Source organism: Physeter macrocephalus, chromosome 18, assembly GCF_002837175.3.
Source record: "Physeter macrocephalus isolate SW-GA chromosome 18, ASM283717v5, whole genome shotgun sequence".
Taxonomy (NCBI): domain Eukaryota; kingdom Metazoa; phylum Chordata; class Mammalia; order Artiodactyla; family Physeteridae; genus Physeter; species Physeter macrocephalus.
The window spans coordinates 20,409,525-20,414,915 of record NC_041231.1 but is presented as its reverse complement, the minus strand read 5'-3'; the positions used below and the strand labels follow the sequence as shown (position 1 = coordinate 20,414,915).

The window sequence follows — 5,391 nt, the reverse complement described above, 5'->3', positions numbered from 1 at the left end:
CCTAGAGCCAATGCTCTGCAACAAGAGAAGCCACCACAATGAGAAGCCCACGCACTGCAACGAAGAGTAGCCCCCTCCCGCCACAACTAGAGAAAGCCCGTGCACAGCAACAAAGACTCAACGCAGCCAAAAATAAATACAAAAGAAAGAAAGAAAGAAAGAAAGAAAGTACATTTCTAGTGCAGCAAGGTTTCAAAAAGAATGTTCCATAGTGTTTAGGAGATAGACTAAGCCGTGGTGGGGAAGGGGAGTGGGCGGGGGGGAGGACACTTGGGGGTGTCCTTCACAAAAACCATTTAGCACACGTGATCCGATTCTGAATTTTTTATACAAATTAGATCTGGGACTAATATCTGTAACCCATCAATTTTAAAGCAATGTTCTATCTTAAAATACTCTGTGGCTCCAACATGCTAATTACTGCCAAATATCTTTGCGAACAGGGTATTATCCAATGCATTATTATCAAGCATAAGAAAGGAAGTAGTCCACCATCATTAAGTGATTAATAAATGCTTATTAAAACCATGGGAGCACTTCACAGATGCCCACCTTCAAAGAGACAAAGTTACTCCCTAAGATCACAAGCCTTATTAAAGATGGACTGGTGGTGATCATTAAATCAAAGACGGCAAGCAAACATGCACAGCATCAGTAAATCCTCCTGCCATCTGAATATCTCCCAATGCATAAAATTAACATTATTTTACTGCTAACAACTTACTAACTGGTGACTGTAAAACACAGAACATTGAACCAGTCATACGATTCTCTGCTGGCACTGCAACAATATAGTGAACTATATACAGATCTGGAAGTTTGAAAGGAGCAATTATACTTATATACTATTTCAGCACAAAACATATTAAGAGTTAATGAGAACTTCAAGTTGGACACTTAAATTACATAGTTAAAACAAAGCTGGAAGATGTGTACTGAATGCATGAGAAAGAATTAGGAACTTAAAAAAGAGAAAGACATATTTTGCCAGCAGAGGGAAGAGGCTATTAGTTTGCAATAACTAGGCATAGATGAAATGTGACAGTGATAAAATTGAACATAAATCAGCAACGGAAAGGCTGCAGCTTGTCGTCTGCAACTAATCTTTTGCTCCAGTTGAAACTGTTCAGCACTTTGGTCCTATTAAATGTTTTGTTGCCATTTTAAGGAACACTTGGGCTACCCGGTTGTGTTGTGAAGGATATTTAAAAGTTAGAGTTCTCCTGGAGAAGTGAACTTAATGCCTTCATGTCTTCAGGCTGACCTTAATGACATCCAGACAGTAAGCAGGACATGGGGCTGAATGTTATTGTCTGAGGCAGCCACTGCCTGAATCTATTCCCCTGCAGATCAATTAGCCATTCAGTGCCTCCGATATCCCATCTTTAGACAGGAGGGACACACATATGTATTCAACCTCACCTTTCATGTAAAAAAAAAAAAAAAAATGTGCAGCAATTTGCTCTATGTCCCTGGTGGATATGGATCCTTTCCAGGGTCCTCAAACCACATGTTGACTCTCAACTGACTTCAAGCAAGCATTCAAAGATCAGCAATTCCTGAAGCGACTATTTTTATAATTGGCACAGTCTTTCCATTAAGGAGGCTGAACCCAATCAGACATCTTTTATGAACAACATTTACAAGAACCTGTCTTACTGTACTCAGTAACTGGCACATATTAGGCATTTTGCTAACGTTGCTCAAATGGGTATGAATATTAACCGGCAGACAACTTCCTCCCTAGCACCATGACTCACAAAGGGTTAAAACCACAGACGCAGATACCAGGTTATAGCAGCCAAAGTCCTATGACTGTTAGTAAACACAGCTAACAAGGCAAAAGTAACACATTTGACTTCAATATTGAGAGGCAATAGCTCTTTCAAAGACAATTACTCCTTTCAATCTCTGAAGGGCTCTGAATCATTGTTCTGATAAATTCCTGTTTTTAATCTATTAACAGATCAGGATTCTTTTTCAGCTGGTGTGATATTCATCTCTGTGGGGGCAGACAGAAAGCACAGCACGTAGTCTTCCTACTTTTTTTTTCCAGTTATTCTTGCTTAATCATTTTTAAATTATTTCTAGATTTACCTACTCACTGTATGAGATGGGGTTTCTGATCTCCCTCCTGCACATCACACAACTCCTGTCTGTTGCTTTCTCTAGCTCTGTTTCCCCACATCTTGGTTTGAGATGAACAGACTGGCCACTCCTTTCGCAGAGCTCTGTCTGTTCCCCTCCCTTCGGCTCAGAACGGAGATTTCCTCTCCTCCCCATACCGGTCACCGTTTGTTATTAAATCATTCCTCTGGGCGCATCTCCCTGTTGTAAATCAATACGCAAATGCAATACAGGAAAGGACACAAGGACTGGCAAGCCGTGCGGAGCTTTGCACAAGCAGAGCCCAGAAGCTGTTCATTTCAAACAAACCAAAAGAAAGGGAAAAAAAATCCCCCAAGGAGCTGCGATTTGGAGTGCCCAGTTGGCACTTCCTGGTTTTCTGATCTCGACCTCTCGACATTCTGGTACCTGCTTGGTTAGCTTTGCAGGGCTCCTTAGAGAACGGAGAAGAGCCAAAACAGGGGCTGATCTCAATTAAACTGGATCACAGCGCATCAGAGAAAACCTGGCAAATAAACGCAACGGGGCATTCCATCCAAGACTGCAGCTTTGAAAGTGGAAAGAAAATGCAGCTCGGAAAACTTGATCGCTAATGGAAGCATCCTCCACCCTGGCTTCCTTAGAGCTGGAGGCCAGGAAGGGGGTTTCTGGCAAAAAATTATCTCATTTCCACCCTCTGCACCATGGACCTGGGATTCTTCCTCTGCACCCTTACAGTGAACAACTTTTTTTTTTTTTCCCCAACTTTCCCTGGCCAAATCCGCTGAGCTAAGGACAAGCCAGGGGAACCCACCTCGCACTACCCCACGCTCGTGCCGAGGATGCGGAGTCTTCCCATCAGGAAACCAATCCTCTACCGAGAAGGAGAAAAATAATCTCCCCCAAGCAAAACAGCCAGGAGAGGCAGCTTTTATTCTCGACCCATCGAGTGTATTTCCCCGCAAACAAACTTTGGGGCTGAAGAGCCGTGAAGCCAGTGCGGAAAGTTTGCCCCAGCAGATGGCTCATCCCAGTACCCGGACCGGCGAGAGGAGCCGGGCATGCCCAACCTACCTGGTCCCTGCAGCTAGCTCACCAGGTGCCAGCTCCGCCGGCCGGTCAGCCGCCGATAGCCGGGGCTCGCTGGGCAGCCGTGCGCGCCCGCGCGAGACGCCGCCGCCGCAGCCTCGCGGTCCGCGCCGTTCCCGCCGAGCCCGCGGCGCCCGCCCGCCAGCCGCCACTGCCGCTGCGTGCCAGGATGCTGTGGCCGCTGCTGGCGCCAAGCGAGCGCTGTCTGCGCTTCCGCCGCTCCGGCGCGGGCACGGGAGGGAGGGGAGAGGGGCGGGAGGGAGGGGCGGGGAGCGCGGCGGGGCGGCCAACGGCGTCCCGCGCCTCGCGCCGCCCGCGTCCGCCGGCGCCCGCCCGCCAGCCGCCACTGCCGCTGCGTGCCAGGATGCTGTGGCCGCTGCTGGCGCCAAGCGAGCGCTGTCTGCGCTTCCGCCGCTCCGGCGCGGGCACGGGAGGGAGGGGAGAGGGGAGGGAGGGGAGAGGGGCGGGAGGGAGGGGCGGGGAGCGCGGCGGAGCAGCCAACGAGGTCCCGCGCCTCGCGCCGCCCGCGTCCGCCCCGCCAACCCGCGCTTCCGCGCCCCTTCGCCCGGCAGGACCCCGCGTCGCCCTGCGCTTAGGCAGCGTGCGCCCACGTGCGTTCGGCCTCCGCAGGGCCCTGGGCGCGGCTCCAGAGGGGGGCGGCGGTCAGCATGTCACCGCTGGGTGGCCTTGTGCGCGCACAGTCGGGCCCCGGGGAGCATAGGTTAAAGGTAGGAGTTCCACTTCTAGGAAAGCTTCCTACAGCTGCTCTCCCACAAGTGCGCAAAGATGGGCAATTTTAATATTAAAGGCTATATTTATTAAGGGCCCGCTACGTACGAGGTAGCGGATTGCGCAATTTAAGTGACTTAGTTCTTGGTTGTCCCCAGAGCACCCCTGAGTCTATTATTACTCCCTGATTTAGTGATGAGGAAATTAACTTGCCTAAGGCTGAAATGAGTAAGTTATGATAATAATCACTAATTTTTTTGTCTTTTTACAAGGACCCTATGAGGTAGATCTTATCGCCTTTATTGTCTTAAATACATACAGACAGTGTTTGGTTGGACAACCTAGGCTTGAATGAAGTCCTGTTAAAGTCCTAAACCTGTGGTTTGAACAGCTAGGCTAGACTTACTAACCATACTTGTACAAATGTTGTTCAGTGCAGCTTTACTTCTAATGAAAAAACAGCCTACGTGTCCATCATTAAAAGAACAGCTAATTAAAGTATAGTGGAGACATAGGATGGAATATAATGCAGCCACCTACAGAGAGGGAAGTACATCTACTAGTACTGGCATGAAATGACCTTCAAGAGGTATTACTAGGAAGAAGAAGTTTCAGGAAAAGTATTTTCAGTTTTTTGCTTATATGCATGTGCGCATGCATATTTATGCATTCACCAGTTCTAGAAGGATGACCCAGGATATTGTTAACAATAGTCCTTGTGAATAAAACTGAGATTGGGGCTGAATTTTATAACTCTTTGACATTGTTTTTAAAATGTAGCATAAATTTACTTATAGAAAAAAAAATCTACTCCTGTTTGTTTAACTAGACTTAAACAAGGGTTTCCAGCCCTGTCCCCTCTTCTCTCCTTTCCTCTCTCTGATTCCTACTGTCAGAGGGCCACAACCGCTCATCAAGGGCACCAGCCAGGGCCAGAAAGACCTGAGAGGGCTTTTAAGGGAAATAGCTGTTTGGCTGCTCTTTCTCATTTTTGCTCATTTCTCCCACAGGAATAAGTGCTCCTGTTTAGTCCCCTGCAACTCAGAATGGAATTTGAACTTTTGGAAAACTCTCCTTCAGGGGGCTTAAAAGATAACAGGTAGAAAACTCAGGTCAGTAAGATGCAGAGAACTGCTGCCTACACTGAAGCCCGCAAGCAGGGCCCCAGTCCTTCTTGCTGGCGGAAACAAACTGCTTCATAGGGTCCAGTGAGGCGGGGTTTCCCCCAGAACTATTTCGGCAGTGATGTCTCCTTTCCCCTTGAGCACACAGCAGGGTCCTGGGATACACTGGGTAACTTTGATCTTGGCCACTTTTATCCTATCTCTCACTTTATCGGGAAAACTGTTCTTCCCTGTCAAAGTAATGGCTAGATTAAAAAAAAAAAAAAAAAAAAAAAAAAAAAGGCCTTCCCTGGTGGCGCAGTGGTTGAGAGTCCGCTTGCTGATGCAGGGGACACGGGTTCGT

General features: G+C 47.9%; 1 protein-coding gene across 7 annotated transcripts in view; it reads right to left on the bottom strand.

Moving 5' to 3' along the window:
- Nucleotides 1–3,235, bottom strand: part of CNTN3 (contactin 3) — a 342,830-nt gene extending 339,595 nt beyond the window's left edge. For all 7 annotated transcript variants that reach the window (XR_008615747.1, XR_008615748.1, XM_007100371.4 and 4 more), the window contains exon 1: nucleotides 3,181–3,235. The gene's annotated coding sequence lies outside the window, so the exon portion shown is untranslated. The remainder of the gene's footprint in view (nucleotides 1–3,180) is intronic.
- Between the last annotated feature and the right edge of the window lie 2,156 nt (nucleotides 3,236–5,391).